The sequence below is a fragment of the Quercus robur genome, chromosome 6 (assembly GCF_932294415.1).
Source record: "Quercus robur chromosome 6, dhQueRobu3.1, whole genome shotgun sequence".
NCBI classification, from domain to species: Eukaryota; Viridiplantae; Streptophyta; class Magnoliopsida; order Fagales; family Fagaceae; genus Quercus; species Quercus robur.
In genome coordinates, this window is record NC_065539.1 from 31,810,809 (window position 1) to 31,831,666 (window position 20,858).

General features: G+C 33.0%; 1 pseudogene; it reads left to right on the forward strand.

Moving 5' to 3' along the window:
• The first annotated feature begins 97 nt into the window (after positions 1-97).
• On the forward strand, positions 98-20,602 carry LOC126690087 (polygalacturonase-like; annotated as a pseudogene).
• Positions 20,603-20,858: the final 256 nt, after the last annotated feature.

The following is a 20,858-nucleotide window of genomic DNA, read 5'->3' on the forward strand; positions in this document are numbered from 1 at the left end:
TGAAATCCGAATAAGATTTCCATCTCCCCGAGATATGTATCTCCTTACTTCTCTCATGTTTCTCTCTATGTTCATTTCCTTAGTGCTAGCCTCTCCTATGGCATACAATATGATGAGTTTGGGAGCCAAAGCAGATGGTAAAAGTACAGACTCAACTCAGGCTTTTGTTAGTGCATGGACAAAAGCTTGTGGCTTCACAAATCCTGCCATGATTTATGTGCCAGTTGGGAGGTTCTATCTCAGGCAAGTAGTGTTTAATGGACTATAAGGTCCTTGGAAATACAGCATAACTGGCTTATGTTTGAGCATGTTGATGGGGTTACCATATCTGGTGGAATTCTTGATGCCCAAGGCACTGTCTTGAGGGCTTGCAAAGCCTCTGGCAATAGTTGTCCTGCGGGAGCCACGGTTTTTTATTTATCATGACTAAATTTCCTTCTTAGCTATTTTTTGGTGAATTTGTAGTTCAATTTGACTAAGGAGTTTGTATATTCGGAGTTAATCAATGTGTTTATTATCCTCGATCAGTCTTTTCTTGTAACTTTTTAGTTTATTCATTTTTTTAAAGTTCAACATTTTCTAGGTATAATTATACTTTAATGGACCTTCAAAAACTATACAAATAAAATTTTAACAAAAAACTACATCTAAATGCACACTAATCAGTTTCACATTAGATACTGTGTCTAATTGCCATGCAATTGGTTAAAAAGAGTTTGTTTTTGGGAAGAAGATAAATGGTTTTTACGGTGGCATGGGCATTACTATTTATTTTGCTTGCTTAGATAGAGCCAAAGAAAATAAAATTTTGAAATGTAATCACCATTTGGGTTGGATTTGTCCATTATAATTATCTTAATTCCTCAAATTTATTCATTAATAAAACAAATCACTCCATTTTATAGGTAGTTAAACTGAAGAAATTATAAGATCCACATGGTGGACAAGTGATGTGGTCCACCATTCCACTAAATAACTTCCACTTGTTTAAAATTGTTAGTTAGAAATTTTTTTTAAATAGAAATTAATTACTGACTAAGCAATTTTAAACAAGTGGAAGTTTTTTAGTGGAATGGTGGACAAGTGACGTGGTCCACCAGAAGACTCTATAATTTCTCGTTAAACTGGGAGTGGATGGGATTTACTGGTAGAAAGTGGCGTGCTTTTACTTTTGGTTTGGTTAAAAATAAATAAATAAATAACCTATTACCTGTTGTAGACACCCAATTTTGCACCCATGATTTAATCAAGGAGAATGACTTGAGTGACCAATCCATGTATCCCAAAAATCATAATTGCATTACATGCATCAATTTGTTCTTGTATTACATGCACCAACTTGTCTTTGCATTACATGCATCAATTCATTCATTGCATATCATAAAAATGATCTTGAGATTCTAACGGTCGCAACGATGTTTCTAGTTTTCAAATCGGACTATCGAATCGAAAGATATCGCATGATCAAGTTTCCACGGTCAACATGCATTGTGTCTAGGTAGAATTGACCACATATGATCAATTTAAATTAATTCTAATTGGTTAAACAATTAAAATTAATTAGATAATTTTGTGATTGGTTGATAATTAGTGTTTAAAATAGGATTGCATGCATAGGAATAAAATAATGATTGGATAACATTAAAATTGTAGATAATCTGAACTTTATCAAGATTTATTTTAAGGTATTTATTTACAAGATAATTGTTCTTAAATAGCCTGAATTATCCAAAAAAGAGATGAAAAATCATAGACGGAGAATGAAAACGCGTCTAGGTACAAGGACCGGCCAAAAAACCCTAGAGGAGGAGTCCAAACGGCACACAAACATGAAAGAACGTTCGGAGTCCAAAGGCCAATTCGGCACTTTTGGAGTGCCGAATTTCCATGATGTGGGCTTTGGCCCAACGACCTTCGAGTGATGATAAGGCACACCATTTTCGACCTTTTTGCAAAAGGATGCGTCCGAATTCAAACCCTAATCGTCCGTGCCTATTTTTGAGAGTCTTCTGGCCTCTATAAATAGATATTGAACCTTATAATTCAGCACCTTTTTTTTACACTCTAAGAGGCATACGTTTTGGAGACTCACAAATTGCTGAGATTAATTGATCCTGTCTGAGATTTGCTAGAAGAATTAGGGTTTTTAGGTTTCAAAAAGACCTGAACAAGTTTTTTTAAACCCTAAAACATCCTCTCAAGTAGAAGAGTACTCATGCAAGAGGTTGTTTTCTAAACCCTCTTATTTTTATGCTTTTCTTATCATGATGAACTCACAAATTGCTGAGATTAATTGATCCTGTCTGAGATTTGCTAGAAGAATTAGGGTTTTTAGGTTTCAAAGAGACCTGAACAAGTTTTTTTAAACCCTAAAACATCCTCTCAAGTAGAAGAGTACTCATGCAAGAGGTTGTTTTCTAAACCCTCTTATTTTTATGCTTTTCTTATCATGATGATGTATGTTTAATTGTTTCAAATATTCATAATCTGGTTTTTATAAACATGTTCTTGATTTCTTTATTGTTGATATAATCTGTTTCTTAATTTTAAAGATCTGCATGTAGTCAGCTATTTTTCTTCAAATAAAACGGATCCGCATCTTTTTTAAATGCATATTTGAATTTTTCTTCAAATAAAATGGATCTGCTTCTTTCTTAGATGCAGATCTGAATCTTTCTTAAATGTAGATCTGAGTTTTTCTTCAAACAAAAACGGATCTGCATTTTTATGAGATGCAGATCTAAATTTTTCTCAAATCAAAACTGATTTATATCTTTCTTAAGATACCAATCTGATTTTTTTTAATACATGCAAATTTTTGAAATAAAGAAAGTGATCATGTATTACTGTGTTTGTATTTGTTTTAATTCATGATTGCATAAATTCATATTATGAGTGAAAGTCTTTTCTTAATAATAAATAAATAAAAATCTTTTTCATTTTTTTAAAACATATAAAAAATAGATCTGGTTTTTCTATTGTCAAAAAACCCTTTTTATTTCATCATAAAAATAGATCTGATTTTTCTATTATCAAAAACCATTTTTTTAGTTCTTTAAAACAGATCTGATGTTTTTCAAATTAAACGATTTTATTTTATGTAATAAAAACATATCTGAATTTTTATCATCAAAAACCACTTTTTTCTACATCCCACAAAACAGATCTGGTATTTTGACAAATCAAAATCAATTTTCTTAATCACCAAAACATATTTGAATTTTCTTAAACAAAAGAAGAGATTTCATTCATAAATAAATTTGTGTGGTTTAATTTTTATTTCACATGTTCAACATATCATTCATGACATGTATAAAAAAAGTACATTGGTCACAAGAGTCTAGAAGACCAGACTCTGTGTGGGCGAAATGGGTGTCTAACACCTTCCCATTCCATAACCTAGCCTCCGGATTTAGATCTTTGGTTAACTAGATTTAGCCTTATCTTTGTTTATTTTGGGTAGAATGCAAGTAGGACAAAAGGCCGTGTATTTTTGGTAGATTGTAACTAGGACCCAAAACTATGTAACTTTTCAATTTTCCAAATATGTAATTTTTATTCAATCAATGAAGAGAACAATTCAGTCATGTATTTATTTTTTCTTATTTTTTGTATAAAACAAATAAGTGGTGACTCCATACCACTTACCCAAAAAGAGAGGTGTCCTAAAAGGTACCCAAATCTCTTTTTTGAGGAACGCTTTTGTCGAGGTCTCTCACTCCTGTTTTTGCTCTTCTTGGTTTGGGAGGAGATTTTTCATTTTTGTCAAATTAAACTAACTTCCTTTTACTAATGCCATGACAAGCTCACTTCTAAGGAAATCGTATTGACGATACTTGTGAATAATTCCATGTTTTGGAGTAGACTATATAATATTGTGCATCTACATATAATTAATCTTTAATCTATACCTTTAATGCGAGTTCGAATTTTTTGTCTCATTTTTACTACTCGACTCCATGCTCCACAGATAAAAACTTGACATGTGTAACCTAATTAATTAAATTCTAATTTTATTCCTTTAATATTTTAGTTAATCAAAATAAATTAAAGGGTAAAACTTAGGTGCAGTAACTTAAGTTTTCATCTTAAATTTCAGCCATGTGTTTAAAATATACAACCCAGCAAATGGTGTTATGAGGAATAGCTGTCTTTCCCCACCCCCCCCCCCCCCCTTCCTTCTCTCATCTTTTCCCTCACATGCTAGAAAACTAGATAACTTCAAACACTTTCACCCTCATTTTCCCAAGAAACACACAGATTTCAAACAAAAATTTTGACTGAAACTCAACAAATTTCTGGCAAGTCTCTTCACAACCACTCCTCACATTGATTTTGGCCACCATGTGGGGAGGCAGAGTGGTTTTTACCCACATGAAACTCCATACTTTTAGAGAGAACCAGCCTAAGAGAATGAAGGAGATGGCAGGGCATGGCGGTTGTGAAGGGATTTGTGGTGGTTAGCTGAAAGGAACAACTCTCAATCACTCTCTCTCTCATTGTGGTTCCGTCAATTTGGGCTCACCTTATCGATCCATGGCCTTGCCCCTTATTTACTATGATATGTTGTTAATCAATAATGAAACTTTTTTGGAAAGAAAGTGTGGATTGCCACTGCTGGGTAAGTAATTAAGAAGAGAGGATTTGAAGAAAAAGCTAAAGAAATATATTTTTTTTAAAAGACACAAAAAAACCTGATCATGTCTTTGAAGGAGGAGACTTAGTGGAAGAAGTCAGTGGGGCAAATCTGAAACTGAAATTATTTGGTTCTCTGTTACAGGCTAGTTAAAATAAAATTAGCCTCTGAGCATGCGCTCAAGCGCATGCTTAGAGGCTCTTCTATTTTTTCTAGATAAAAGTTAATAATTTACATCAATTATAATTTGAAATTGCTATATTTTCCAATCGCAAAAAACCTAGGGGTGTGATGAAAAAATTATTTCACTTACAAATGCATAATACTCATCACCCCTAGGTTTTTTGTAATTGGAAAATATAGTAATTCCAAATTATAATAGATGCAAATTATTAACCTTTACCCAAAAAAATAGAAGAGCCGACTAGTTACATTTATTCCTTAAAGGCTTTTCTTTTTTCTTTTTTCTTTTTCAAATGCAAATACTTTATATTTTTCACAAATGCATAATATAATTGGACAAATGCATAAAAGTCAAAAGATCCTTAGAGCACATGCGAAGCGCATGCAATAAGCTTTAAACTCTAGATGTTTCTATTGGATACACCAAAATATATCAATGCTTGGATTTGTTTTTCCCATTGTAAACAATGTAGAAGTGAATAATGTGGACATCATTTGTCAGTAAAGAATGTTAAGTTTAAAAGATCAAGATTTATATTTATTTAATTATTTACCATAAAAAAAGATCAAGATTTAGAGGTACAACTCCAAAGTCCAAACGTCTCATCTACAACAAATCCCAAAACCATATCAATTAAGGACTACTATTTTTCTTATAAAAGGATTAATAAAGTGACATAAAAGTAAATATTTTTTTTATACAATATAGAAATTCTATTATAACATAATCTAAGTGTATATGTATGTGAAGCTCTCTCCTGGAGACTTGAATCTCGGCCTTTACCTCCCATACCGCACAAGCACTTATACTTATGGAGTGACCATCACGCCAAAAGTATGCGATGGTAACTAAAATAATAGATCTAAATTGACTGTGTGAATACATAATCCAAAGAGAAACAACAAAACATTTTTTGATAAGAAGAAATAGAGAAACTTGAAATGATACAAAGTAACCCATAAGATGAATAACAGCACAAAATGATGAGGGGCATTAAGCAAATGAATGCCCAATTTCCCCACAATTATAGCCGAACTTCTCATCCATGCCACGATCATATCGTTCTTATTAGGGCGATTCTTGACACTATGCCCTTGATGCCGATAAAGCAATCATATCTGCAAGCATCACATAACATAAAAAATAAAAAATAAAAAATAAAAAGGGATAATTACAGCAAACCCACCTGGGGTTTGGCCCGTTTTCACTTTATCTACCCGTGGTTTAAAACTTTACACTTTGCCCACCTGAAGTTAGTCCCGTTAGCCTTCCGTAACCCACCTTTCCGTTTGCCATTAAAAAAACACATTTTTTTGGCAAAAACAAATATAACAAGAATCAAAAAGTTGTTTGTTTTGATTGCTTAAGAACTTCTATAAGAACATAGTGAAGGAATAGCAAACCACGGGATAATTTGAGTTCAAAAACAATATTATTGAACAAAATAAAATGAGAAACCACATTACCCCCATCACGATTAAACTCAAAAACAACAAAATCCCAAGAACAAACATCAGTGGCAGCATAAATTAAACAGAACCACAATTTCGCAACAAGAACATAAGATTTCCAAAATACCCAAAAACTCAAAATTCCATACAAACAAGCATTATTGAAGCAGAACCACAATAACCCAATAAGAAAACAAACAAACAAAAAAGACCCAAAAAGGAGCATTCGATTAGAACTCAACCTGCGTAACCCATTTCTTTGCACCATTTTTAAGTTCCCCGAGTCAGTATGTCAACAACTTGTTTTGCATACACATTTGATATCATTATCAGTTAAGCCAGTAGGATAGTCCAGGCAAAACTGATTAAGTAACGGCTGGTTTTACTCAAAAAATAAAAATAAAAATAAAACTAATTCCAAAAGATTTAAAGCCAAGCTTTACAGTTTCCCCAATTCATGTGCCTCTTGGTCTACCAGTTTCCTCAGTGGTCTCCCATGAAATCCCACCTATGAATAGCTTCCCCTGATCTAAATCCATTTCCAACAATCCATCGACGGGCACTCTTTTCCATTACGGTAGTCTAGCGCTTCAGCAAACCGCGACAACCCATCAAGCTCAAGCCCATCTTTGCCATCGTTCGGTCTCGTCAGAAACGACCGAATACAGAGACAAAACGACGGCAAAAGAAGCGACACGAGAAGAAACAAAACAACAACGCTTAATCTGAAAGGAAGCATTACTGGGTTTTCTGGGTTTTTTTCTTTGTGGGTTCTTGAAGAAGAAGAAGAAAGAGATGGGTTTTGGAGATTGGGTATAATGAAAGAGATGGGTTTCTTAAGCAATAAAAAACTCTCACTTTTTTATCTTTGTTATGTGAACTTCTATGTTGTTGTGAAATTGTTGATATTGTAATTTCATTGAGCCATTTGATTGGTGTGTTGTTCCTCCACTTTGTGTTCTTGAAGTTCATGAGTAATGAAAAATCTTAGCTTTTTGATTCTTGTTATATTTGTTTTTGCCAAAAAATGTGTTTTTTTAATGGCAAACGGAGAGGTGGGTTACGGAAGGCTAATGGGACTAACTTCAAGTGGGCAAAGTGTAAAGTTTTAAACCACGGGTAGGTAAAGTGAAAACGGGCCAAACCCTAGGTGGGTTTGCTGTAATTATCCCAAAAAAAAATCACCATTATAAGTTGACTTTATGCCATAACAGAACATTTTCCATCTCTAATAAAACTTCAATTTCATATATATTCAATCACACACTCCATAACTTGTTGCTATCAAAATGAAACCCACTTGAAATCCAAAAACAATATTCACTCTTAATTTACTGCATAAAAATACAAACATAACCGAACCAACAATATATATATATATATATATATATATATATTTTTTTTTTTTTTTAAAGATAAAAGTTAGGCTTTGTATTTATAAAACAAAGAACGTATACAAACTGAATGGACTGGCTAGAGTCTATCCATAAGACCCACAATAATTTAACCTCTCCTTAACTTCCACAACATTTAGAATCCCCAAATGGAATGTACTAGTTTTCTAGCATTTGCCATCATCGAACAAATCTGATTTTTTAAAAAGAAAAAAGTCATGAGCACTTCAACAATATTTAAAAAAAATTGCAACTATAATTTTTGCCACTTCGATCAGATTGAAGCAAATGGAATAACACCCAGATAATAATTAACACTTGCACACGTGAAATTAAAAATAGAAGTCTACCAAGGTTGTCAACATTTGTAAGAACAAATAAGCAAAACTTAAAAATATATATATAATTTCAAGACTTACATGGTCAACAAAGGTCAATGTGGAAAAATAAATCCATCAAAGCAAAACCCTACATTATAAACTCAATTAAAAAAGCAAACACACAAATGTTGCCCATGATCCATTTTCATTTTCAAAAACTTCCATGATCCTTCCTATATTACCGTTCTTGTGCGCAAACAAAGGGGGAAAAAAAAGTATCTGTAACAATTTTTAAGTTTAATCATTTTTATTCATCATAATTTAGAGATGCTACATTTTTCAATCGCGAAAATACGTAGAGGTGTAATGAGATTTATATGAAAAAAATTATTTCACCTGCAAATGCATAAATCTCATCACACCCTTATCGGAAACCAAAAACTAAAATTTAGAACTTTCCCACCAAATAAAAATGAAATAAATATAAAAAAAAAATAAATAATTAAACGAAGGTAAAATAAAACCATGCTTGCTATAAAATGGACTACAAAATAAAAGATAAATGTGATGAGTACAAGACAGATTGTAACAATAGTAGCGATGATTGAAGTAAATAATTAAAAGTAAAAATAATATGAAAAGTGAAGATTTTATTTATGAAATGATGAAAAAAAAAAAAAAAAAAACCTAAAAAAAATTATTGTGTTGTATTGATATTGTTCTTCAAAATTCTTTAGGGAGAAATTGAGAGAGGAAGAAAGATGAAGATATATATTTTGTGACTTAACCTTGGTTCTTTGAATCTAAGGTTTGGATTAGAAACAAAAGATAATTGAAAAGAGTGGTAGTTATTCTTTTAAGTTGTAACTGGATTTTTTCTTTAAAAAAAGTTGTAACTGGATGTTTTGGCAAAAAAATAAATGCTTCGAATAAGAATTCATTTTTTACTCAATGTGACAAAGTGAGGACAGTCTTTCGAACCTTTTTTAAAATAAAGAAAAAATATATAATTGGGTAACTTCAAGGAAATATTTAGCATTTTTCATTCCTTTTTTCATCCGAATAAAAGTAAAACATCCTCAATTTAAAAAACAAAAACTAAAAAACTAAGAACTCTTAAAATTTAGCCTCTTTTCCTTCACGTTCATCTTATTATCCTACCCAAACTTTTCTCTATATCACTACACCACTTTCAAACACACATTCAAAAAAGAAATTACAGTTACTACTTATCTCTAAAGTTAATCATTTTTATTTGTTTGAAAAATAAAAATATATACATTTCCAAATTATAATAAATGCAAATTATTAATCTTTACTCAAAAAAAAAAAAAGTATTATTTTAATTGCATGAAATGAGATAATCTCATTAAAATTAAAATAAAAAATAAAAACTACATGGGATGATGGGATGAGGATAAGTTTTTTTTTTTAGTTTTTTTTTACTCTAAATGAACTTTAAAAGCTAACTTAACGTGATCTAATTTAACTACAGAATAAGTGAATAACGTTATTTTTATTTATTTTTAAGAAGGTAAGAAAAAAAAAAAAAAAAAAAAAAAAAAAAAAAAAAACAAACAAACAAACAAACAAAGAGAAGGAGAGTAACCGTGTTTTGGTAATGCTAGAAAATTTTGACTTTGGTAATTGGTATTTGGTAGTGGTTTAGTGGAGTGGGAAGTTATTTAACAAAAAAAAAAAAAGTGTGATAAGTTATTAAGTTATAAATGTAATTTTACTAAATTGTCCTCCATTTTTGTCCAAGTGTAGGGGTATTTTTGAACCACAAAAATGAGGACCTCAAACAGAGAAAGCACCTTAAACAGTAGTATAGATAAAATAAAAAGCCAAGAGACGGAGCTTTATGCTTTAACACTTGTTTGTTGAGTAGTTTATATTAGACATGTGGCTTAAATTTAAGAGGGGAACTTAAAGTACTATACCTAAGTTTTACCATAAATTAAAAACCCAGTACACCTCATCACCACCACCGATCCTCCACTAACCTTCACCACCACTGGTCCACCACCTATCTTCGCTAGCGCCACTAGCAAGAGACCGCTGACACCATAAACGCTACCATTCATGGCCAACCACCACCTTTGACGAATCTATCTCTCTTCCATTTCATCCCTCTCAAACCCACCCACCACCATCATTACCTTTATATTGAAGAGTTATTTAAGGATTTGTTATGACTATTCAGATCAACCTACAATAATCTCATTTAATTTTAAAAAAGTGTTGATGGTTTTGCTTTTTGATAGGATTGTTGTTTCAACCAAAAGTTTGATTTGAGTATATGTTCTTTGGTTGAAATCAGTGGTGGGGTAGAAGAGAGATGGGTTCGTCAAGGAGGCGATGGATTCTTCAAGGAGGTGATTGTGTTGATGGCTTCAGTAGCCTCTTGTTAGTGGCGCCGGTGAAGGTTGGTGGTGGGTTGGTTTGGGAGGGATGAAGTGGAAGAGTTCATTCATCTAGTCAATGGTTAGTCGTGAATGGAAGTATCGATGATTCGATGGCATTGGCCGCCTCTTGCTAGTGGCGTTGGCGAAGGAAGTTGGTGGACTGGTGGTGTGATGGGGTGTGCCAGGTTTTTAATTTATTTTGGGTAACTGAAATATTAAAGGAATAAAATTAGAATTTAATTAATTAGGTTACACGTGTCATGTTTTTATTTGTGAAGAATAAAGCCGAGCAAAAAAAGTAGGACAGAAGATTTGGACTCCTTTAATGTCAATCTTATTATTGTCTAATTAAATCTCGAGCCTTGTGATATTAGTAAACATGCTTAAAAACTTATGAGAATGTTAATGGCTACCACAATGTGAAAATGCAAGGTATCAGGGTCGCCACAACTGGAAACAACCCAAACATTGATGGCATTCACATCCAATTATCTTCAAGTGTCACAATTCTCAACTCCAAGATCAAGACTAGTGATGATTGCTTCTCAATTGGCCCCAGTAACACTAACTTGTGGATTGAGAATGTTGCATGTGGACCTGGGCATGAGATCAAGTAAAGAAATTTTATTTATTTATTGATAAATTAAAATATTATGTTATTGTAACAACTATATTATAATGAAGCTAAATTGGTCATGGGTGTAACTGGTTGGTGCATTATTGGGAGTCTAGGCAAGGGCCAACAAGAGCTTCGTGTACAAAATAGTTAATTTTACCAATACTCAAAATGGAATGACGATTAAGTCTTGGGAAAACCTAGCAATGGGTTTACTAGGAACATTCTTTTCCAACATGCTGTTATGATGGATATCCAAAATCCAATTGTGATTGATCAAAATTACTACCCCGACAAAAAAGGTTGCCCTGGTCAGGTACGTTATTTTGAACTATAATAGTTTTAGGTTTAAACTCGGATAAGGCTACTTATGAAAAAGCCTTAACACGTTCAAGGAGATTACACAAGATAGATTCTTAAAAATTTTAGATGGCATGAGCCCATGATTGTGACCTTTAAAATTACTCAAAATTACTCATACCCATTAGATAGTTGGACCCATGATTATGGCAGGCCGAAGTTTTACTCTACATTAGTTCCAGGCCCAAATTAATCTCCCAAAACCTTCTCAATGCCTTGCACTTGTGCTTTATAATCCATTATATCTTTCTCTTTTTCTTGAAGCGATGATGCTGCTCACAATTACAACGATGCGGCTTCTAACGACGGTAGGGCTACGTTAGAAACTTTTGGCTTGGCAACAGTTAAGGGATGCAGAAGAGGACGAACACAACGGAAGAACATTGAGATGGAAAAGGACGGCTCTCGAAAGTACTGTAAGGATAGAAATCAAAATTGTAGCTCTGATACGATGTTATATTTTAGGAAAATATGAAGAAAGAGAGTTGAGAGAGAACACAAGATTTACGTGGTTGTGTAGCACGAAAAGAAAGCCTTGCACTTGTGCTTTATAATCCATTATATCTTCATTATAATCTCAATTCATAGTTATAATGATCCAATATAGTACAATAGACTATGGTTAATTGGCCTGTAGTACAACTAGTATTCTTAGCTTGCACATCAATAATTGGGCCTATGCTATGCTTGGCTTTCTTTCTGTCGACACAAACATGTACTCTGCCAACCTATTGTCTTTCAACCCAGTTTTTGCAAGCAAGAGGATTGAGAAGATCTGAGAAGTAGCTGAGGAATTATGAGTGGCAGTTTGGTAGCTGAGAAGAAGCTCTGAAGAGTTAAATGGTGATATGAGAGAAAAATGAGATAAAAATTTTAAGAGGATTAACACGGTAGAGTCCAAATCTGAGAGAGAGAGAGAGAGCTTTTGAAGAGTTATTAGGAAAAGAGTTCAAATTTGACCACCGTGCATCCTTGGCGTGATAGTCATTCTATAAGTACAAAGTTCTTGTGGAGTGGGAGTGAGAGGGAGAGGAAGGTAAGGACCGGGGTTCAAGCCTCTAGAAGAAAGTTTTACACACATATACAACTAGATTAGGTTAGAGTAGAATTTATGTCTTATATAAAATTTTTTTTCTTAAAAAAAAAGGGCGGGAAGTGGGGTAAAGAGTCCAAATTTGATTTCAATTGACGAGGAAGAGTGGGAGTCAGTCCGTGGGAGTAGCAATTACAACTTCTTTAGGCTTAAAAATCAATAATGTATTAAAACAGAAACAAAAACAAAAAAAACAACAAAAAACAAAAAACCGAAACCAAAAGACATGATGAGTTAAAAAGACAAAAACACCCCCTTAGGGCTAAGATTTTCCAGATTCTAGGGCCTAGAAAATCATATCTAAGATCAAATTGCCTTCTTTCGAATTGGGTTTGTAAGCCCAAACGTTAGTGATGAAACCAAAAATCATCAGTTGAGTCACTCGTCCAATCTAGAGCTTTTGACAGGCTTTTGAGATCTGCAAGAGAAATAAAGCTGGTCCAAGAGACCACTAGGGTGAGGCCCAGTGGGGGAGCCTCCGATACTTAAGTCAGTATCCGTCCATATATTTTGTATATAGATAGCATTTTGTAGTCTTTTTGACGTACCTCAACAAATGGACAAATTGTCCCTTTTTATTGGTAGCTTAGGTAGTTGTTGTGCTCATTAATGTCTTCATGTACACAATTGCAGGTAATTATTTCCCTGTGTGTAACGGTTTCTATCTTAATGGGAGTTTAAGGTTGATGAGTAACGGTCGTCATTAATGTGTTAAATGTGCTTGAGCGGTTATATCTTTTTCCATGATGGCCTACTAATGATGTAAGGTGTCCATATTAATGGACGACCTTAATGATTTTTCTGGACTCATTAGTTGCCCCTCCATTCCCAAGTCTGATTTTGTGTTGGTCAGACTTGGGGAATTTTCTTGACTTGTTTAGTTTTAGACTTCTTAGTGTCTGCCTTTTGAAGGTCTTTTTGGATGTTCGAAAGATCATTGCTTGATCTTGTGAGTAAGCTATTTTTTTTTTTTTTGGACAACCATTTTTGATCACTACTGAAGAGCAAGGTGATTTCTTTGGACGGCCATTTGTGATCACTGCTGAAGCGAAAGCTAATTTCTTTGGACGACCATTGTTGATCACTACTGAAGAGCAAGGTGATTTCTTTGGACAATTATTCTAGATGCACCCTATTGAAGATGACAATCACTTGGATCGATTATTTCTTTGGACAATCCCTTGCCATCAAAATTATTTCCTTGGCAACCATCTAGATCGCCTTGTACTAAAGATGGCTATCACTTGGATCGATTATTTCTTTGGACGATCTCTTGCCATCGGAATTATTTCCTTGGCAACTATTTGGATCGCCTTTAGTGGGCATTTCGCCTTTGATTGGGACTTTGTCTTTTGTTTGAATAAGTAACTTTTTAGTTTTGACTTATCCATGTATAAAAGGTTTTATTGCTTTAAATGATTTTATTCTTGCGTGAAGAATTTATCATTGCTATTTGGACAATTTTATTTTTGTATGAAGAATTTATCGTTGAATGATTTTATTCTTGTATGTAGAATTTTATCTTTGTTGCTTTGGACGATTTAATTCTTGCATGAAGAATGTATCATTGAATGATATCATTCTTGTATGACGAATTTTATCGTTATTGCTTTGGACGATTTAATTCTTGCACAAAGAATTTACCGTTGAATTATGATATTATTCTTGTATGAAGAATTTTATAGTTGACCGATTTTACTCTTGCATGAAGATTTTATCGTTAAATGATTTTATTCTTATATGAAGAATTTTATCGTTATTGCTTTGGAGGATTTAATTCTTGCCCAAAGAATTTACCGTTAAACAATTTTACTCTTGCACGAAGAATTTATCGTTGAACAATTTTACTCTTGCATTAGGAGTTTATCGTTAAATGATTTTACTCTTGGATGAAGAATTTTATCATTATTACTTTGGACGATTTAATTCTTGCACAAAGAATTTACCATTGAATGATTTTACTCTTGCATGAAGAATTTATCGTTTGAACACTTATACTCTTGCATGAAGAATTTATCATTGAACGATTTTACTCTTGCATGAAGAATTTTATCATTAAATGATTTTATTCTTATATGAAAAATTTTATCATAATTTCTTTGGACGATTTAATTCTTGCACAAAGAATTTACCGTTGAACGATTTTACTCTTGCACGAAGAATTTATCATTGAATTTTTGGGACGATTACTTCTTGAGTGGACTAACAATCATGCAGATCAGTCTTGTAGCTTTTTTGGAAATTTTGTAGCTTTAGGCCTCCTTGAGACCATGTTGGACCTTCTTGAGGTCATGCTTCTACAGTAAGTAGTACATGCGCTTGCCAAATTTGTTTAAACAAGAATTTTAGAACAATTCATACATGAATAATGAGCTACCAATGACCTAGTTGGATATTTTTCTTATTGTGCTAATATTTTGATTGGACCTAATATTCTCTTGTAATCCTATAGCATTACCTCTTTTGTAATTCGTCTAGTAGTACATACATTTTGCATGATACCTTAAGACATTTACAAAAATAAGCTTTGTGACTACAATATTTCATGCGAATAGTTAGTTGTAAATACTAGGGGGTAAGAGTTACACAGTTGCTAATCATAGTACATAAACATTATCAAGAGAATAATTAACATACTATAATACGTTTCCTCTTGTTGCTTCCCATTTAATTCATTCAAAACAAGACTTTTTGACAATTAATTCTAATCGTCATTATTCCAAGAATATTGATAATCTTAAATATTCAGGTATAACATTCATCACAATTGTTGTGCTTTATGCATTTAATGGGTTTTCTGAAAATTTCACGAATTTTGCAAACCCAAAAACTATATACCTTTTTTATTTATTGATTATTTATGCAAGATTGGTTTGTACTCGATTTTAATAAGATAATCATTCGCATTTCTAATTAGGTGCACACAAATAAAAGAAATAAATAAATGTGCTACCTTTTGCATCACCAAAGTGTGCATATAGAATTTGGTTCTCTCTTTTGGTTGAGAACAAGTTGATGATTATAACTCCTGACCGTTTCCCTTTTTCTTTTATGTCCTAAGGACTTTAAGATATAGGACAAAACGTCATTTTATCAAGTAGAAAACCACTATAGAAAGAGTCAAGCGGTTAGACATACCTAAGTGGAAATAGTTAATGGGCGGAACAGTGGGATGAGCCATGTGGACTACATCCATGGCCTTTTGTTTGTATCCTTGACTTTTTCTTTGAGTGAATTTACCTTTGCTCTTGATTCCTCTTCTAAACCAAGGTTCTTTTTGGCTGAATCAATAAGCACTAGTTTCAAGTCCTCGACAAAATGAACCATATCCAAGATCACCGACCCACGGTAGCATGGCAAAATTTTGGCCAAATTTCGTCAAGATGATTCGAATTGGCTTCCAAATCTATTGTGCCTGTTCTTTGGAGAAGGGAGAGTTGCCACAAGACCGCTTCTATGAACCCAAAAACTAAGCTTTTTTTATGTGAACTGAGAAGATTTTAAACTCATGACTATATTGTGAACATAATTATTTAGCATTTCAAGTTTAAGAGACTCAATCGATTTTCTCATATTCATAATAATGAAACAGATGCTACCAATAATATGGCCATATTAGCTGTGATAATTGTAACAATTTTATAGCATTATTTTCAACATGTTCTACATATTTGTAAATAATCATGCAAGCTTGATATGTATTTAGTTCCAATAAAGAAAGAAAGAAATGAGTTACCTTGATAAAAGACCTTATATCTCGATACTATTTTGTACATACCTTGATTTTTTTCATTGTTGTTGTCTTCTTGATGGGCTCTCTCTCTTTTTAGATCTCTTTTGGTAGGTTTAACATGTTTGAGGCCTAGATCATTTTTGCTTTTTTTGTAGGTGCAAGAACTAGGCCACATTGTTGCCCCCCGTCAAACATGAAAGGTGCAGTTCCTGTTTGTTGACGACTAGAGGAATGGCCTTTCATGGATTGAACCTCTTTGCCTTGAGGGCTTTTTCTATAAATTGAATATCCAAGCCCACCTTTGCAAGGACCCCAGAACAAGCATGCTTGGCTTGGAACCAATTTGCTCACATGGCGAGTGATTTAGATATGTGTGTGGTACTTTTGGTACCCATCTAAGCTAATTTCTTTTCAACGAGCTTGACTCGCCATTTTTTATGTCAAAGGAATTTTCACAACCTTTGGTTGTATTCCCCTTTTCCACTTAGGTGTTTTTGATCTCTTCCTTGGCTATTTCTTTTTGACAAGTTCTCATTCTAAAGCTTATAGGCTTAAGAATATAGGTACATTCAAACTAGTCTAGTTACACTAGTGAATAGTCTAGTACTTTTACTGCACAAAGTGTTAGATTTGGAGCAGCATTGTCAAGTAAGAAATTCACAAATATTAATAACTACAAATGTGTAAAATTTGTTGTAGCTAATAGGCGGTTGATGCATCCATAACATAGTCTTTAACATAGTATACCTTAGCGTGTTTGTATAACACAAATATGTATGTGCATAACATAAAGAAAATGTAATTTAATTCATACTGAGCACTAAAATAATGGCTCAATTTGTGAAAGTATGATGCTCAAACATATAGAGACCACTAAAGTTTTCATGAAACCATGTGGTGGATTTGTGTATAAATGGAACAATTTTCATGCTCCAAGTCTCAAAGACCATCTAAGGTTGACAGCCTGAGTTAGACCCACCTTGCATTCACTTTGAAAATTATTATTTTTGCAAGGCCGAATATGCCATCCTTGTATTTTATCTCCAGAGCTTTCTTTATTTTGGATTTTTTAAGCTTAACATGATAGTTTTCACAAAAAACATGCGTAGCAAAAAATCAGAATTTTCATTATTCTCATTTCTTAGCTTCCAGCTATGTAACTCTAATCAGTAGGTTTGGCCGGGCTTATTGAACTTTCACTTACATCCAAATTTAGCATTTCTAAATTTGGTAAGACAGTAAAATTTGACCTTAGCCTCTTTAATGTCTAAAATTATGATATAACTTTGGTAAGATAACAAAAAGTTTCGACTCCGTTTTTCTTAAATGTTGAAAGTTGTGATACATTATCTTGCGCAATAATATTTGACTTCCTTATTTGCAATCTTATCAAGATGCATTAGGAAAGAAAAGTAGTGATATAAAAAGCCGTAATTAGGATATCAAGGCCATAAAATTTTCCAGTAACAAATCCCTTTAATTTTTGAACGTGTGTAGGCTATAACTATAAAGCCTCACGGTTGTATAGCTGTTCAAATCAGACTTTAACACCCAAAATTGGAATTTTAAATTCATCAATCAATGCTATTTTAAAGTTAGTATATTTTTTCTTGAAATATTTCTAGACTTTATATCTCAAATTGATTACCATATGACATTTTCCATCAATGCTTAACGTGGAACTTGGGAATTATAATTATTGTCTAATGTTTTGCATTCAAGGATGGAAAAGTGTTATAGTAATTTATTTTGTTATTTCTTATTTCCTTAACCCACATGTGTCTTTTAAGAGTAGTGTAGCATGAAATAAATTTAAATTCTGTTTGCAAATAATGAGATGAAAATAACTCATCTGACCTGAAGACCCAAGAATTGGGTCACGCTGTTGTGATTTGTCCAGGTTGCTTCTAGAAATTTGGTGATGAAAAGTGCTATATTTTGTCCTCAAGTACGAAGGTCATCCATTGGACGAAGGTCATCTAGTGCTCCCCTTGATGGGGCACTTGCTTCTTGACGACGACTAAGGGGATTTGTCGCCGTTTGAACTTGAAAGGCACAATCGCTTCTCAACGACAACTAGAGAAATGACCTTGCATGAAAGGCATTTTTGGCCATTTCTTTTCTCTTATCTCTTGGTATGTACTTTGTGTTTCCTTCCCTTGGACTTAAAACTTCGATTTTAACCTTTTTTTAGGGAACACTGTGGCTAAGGTTACTGCCGCTCAAATTGGCAATTCTCCTCAACCTTTGTTGGATTCTTTATAATCCTTATTTCTTAAATTTCTTCCCGCATAAGGAAAAATAACAACCCCTGAAAGAGAACGATAAAAGGGGTTTCATGGAGAAGATCTTGAAATTTTGGACTAAGAGACCCTTTAGTTGCAAGAAGAGCTAGATGACTAGTTAAGATCCCCACAGACGTCGCCAAACTGATGAAACCAAAAATCGTCAATTGGGTCACTCATCCAATCTAGAGCTTTTGACAGGCTTCTGAGATCTACAAGAGAAATGAAGCTGGTCAAAGAGACTACTGAGACGAGCCCCGATGGGGGAGTCTCTGATACTTGAGTCAGTATCCACCCATATATTTTGTATATAAATAGCATTTTGTAGTCTTTTTGACGTACCTCAACAAATGGACAGATTATCCCCTTTTATAGGTAGCTTGGGTAGTTGTTGTGCTCATAAATGTCTTCATGTACACAATTGCAGGTAATTATTTCCATGTGTGTAATTGTCTCTATCTTAATGGAAGATTAAGGTTGATGAGTAACGGTCGTCATTAATGTGTTGAATGCGCTTGAGCGGTTACATCTTTTTCCATGATGGTCTACTAATGATGTAAGGTCGTCCATATTAATGGACGACCTTAATAAATTTTTTGGACTCATCAGTTAGTGTTTAACAAATTTCATAATAAAAAATGGGAAATATTAGAGAATGCCCTAAGATCATTGGTTTATGAGCTATTATTAAAAATATTTTATGGGAAAATGATAAAGTAATTAATTTTGTTGACAGCTTTTTATATTTTCTATAAAAGTGCTGTCAAAACTTTCCTAATATAGTTTATTAACAATTGCCATAAAGGCACTCATTAACATGACCCTAAAAAAATTTAGAATTCATATATTTTGATTTGTCATAAGTTAGTGATTTTCATCAATTATTTTCAAGTTGGTTTAATATCTTCTTTTTCATTTTTTAAGAATGCTTAAATGAACCAAACATCATAATATTAACATTATGATAATGTTGTTGTAATGTTTGTCACATTACAGTGAACAAAACGCCCCTATAGAGTTTTAAGAGCTATGAGGTTCCAGTTAGCTCAACTAGTAAAATCTCTGATAATTAAATAAGAGATTTGGAGTTCAATTTCCGCCTACACTAAAAACTTATTGGTGTCTTAGTTTGATAAAGAACTATTATTAACAGCAGACGCATAAGTTGAAACTCTAAAAAAAAAAAAAAATTCCGGTGAGCTAACAATAGAATACGGGAGAGCAACGATATCAAGATCTAATTATTCTTGAAACTCAACAAGAATAATGCAGTCCATCATCTCGTGGTGATAGATCATAATATATTTAAGCTTTTACTCTCGATTGTGAGATCTCGGTGTGAAATTCAGTAGAAGGTTTCATGTTATTTTTGTAGTGGAAATCTAGTAGAGCTTCGACCATGCATAAGAAAAATATAAGAAACCCGTTTTTTTTCCTTTTTTGGTGTGCATATTTTCTGTATTTAACCAACGAATGTCATCCCTTATATATTCTCTGATGAATCAATTTTTATGAACATTTACGTATGACCAGTTGATGAAAAGAGCATACCTAACCTGATTTTATTAGTTTTTGTTGCCAACTTTTCTTGACCCTCGGGTTGAACAAACATGGCATTTGAGTTGAAAATTATTTATACTCTAGAATGCAAACCAGCCGAAAATATTTATAATTCCTCTATGGTGGGAGAAAATTATACTCTTGGTCCATTTTAAACCCCAAACACAATGTTATTATGCTTAAATGGACCAGAGTTATTTAGAAATAAATATGGGGAATTTTTTTAGAAAATTTTTTTTTCCTTAAAAAAACAACAAAAATGTTTTGATAGTTTTTTTTTTTTTTTTTATATTTTCCATAAAAATAATATCAAAACTTGTTAAACATTGTTCATTAATAAATGCCCTAAAAACAACCATTAACAGGACCCATAAATAAATAAATGGATTGGGGGTTTAATTTGTTACTTGTTGAAACACTAGAATTTAATTTGTAAACCTTAAAATGACAGAATTTAAAATGTAATTTTTCTTTTTATTTCTTTATGTTCTGGCTTACTACAGGTGGGATAGAGGAATTCAAGTCCAAGTTGTTCCATGGACAGAACAGGGCTAACCGCTGAGCCACAAGGCTGGAAGGGACTCCTGCTAATGATAATATCCCAAAATTTCACATGCACACATGGATTGCATACTGGATATACCTCACAATACGGCTGCTTTATCTTCATTGATCATTCTGCTTTAGCTTCTGATTATAAATACCTAAATTTCAGTATTCACTATTCAGACTATACCGCTACAAGACACCGGATCTTCAAAAGATTAGTAGCACAGGCTTGTTTAAATGACTAAGACTTCCCTATTGACTATAAAATA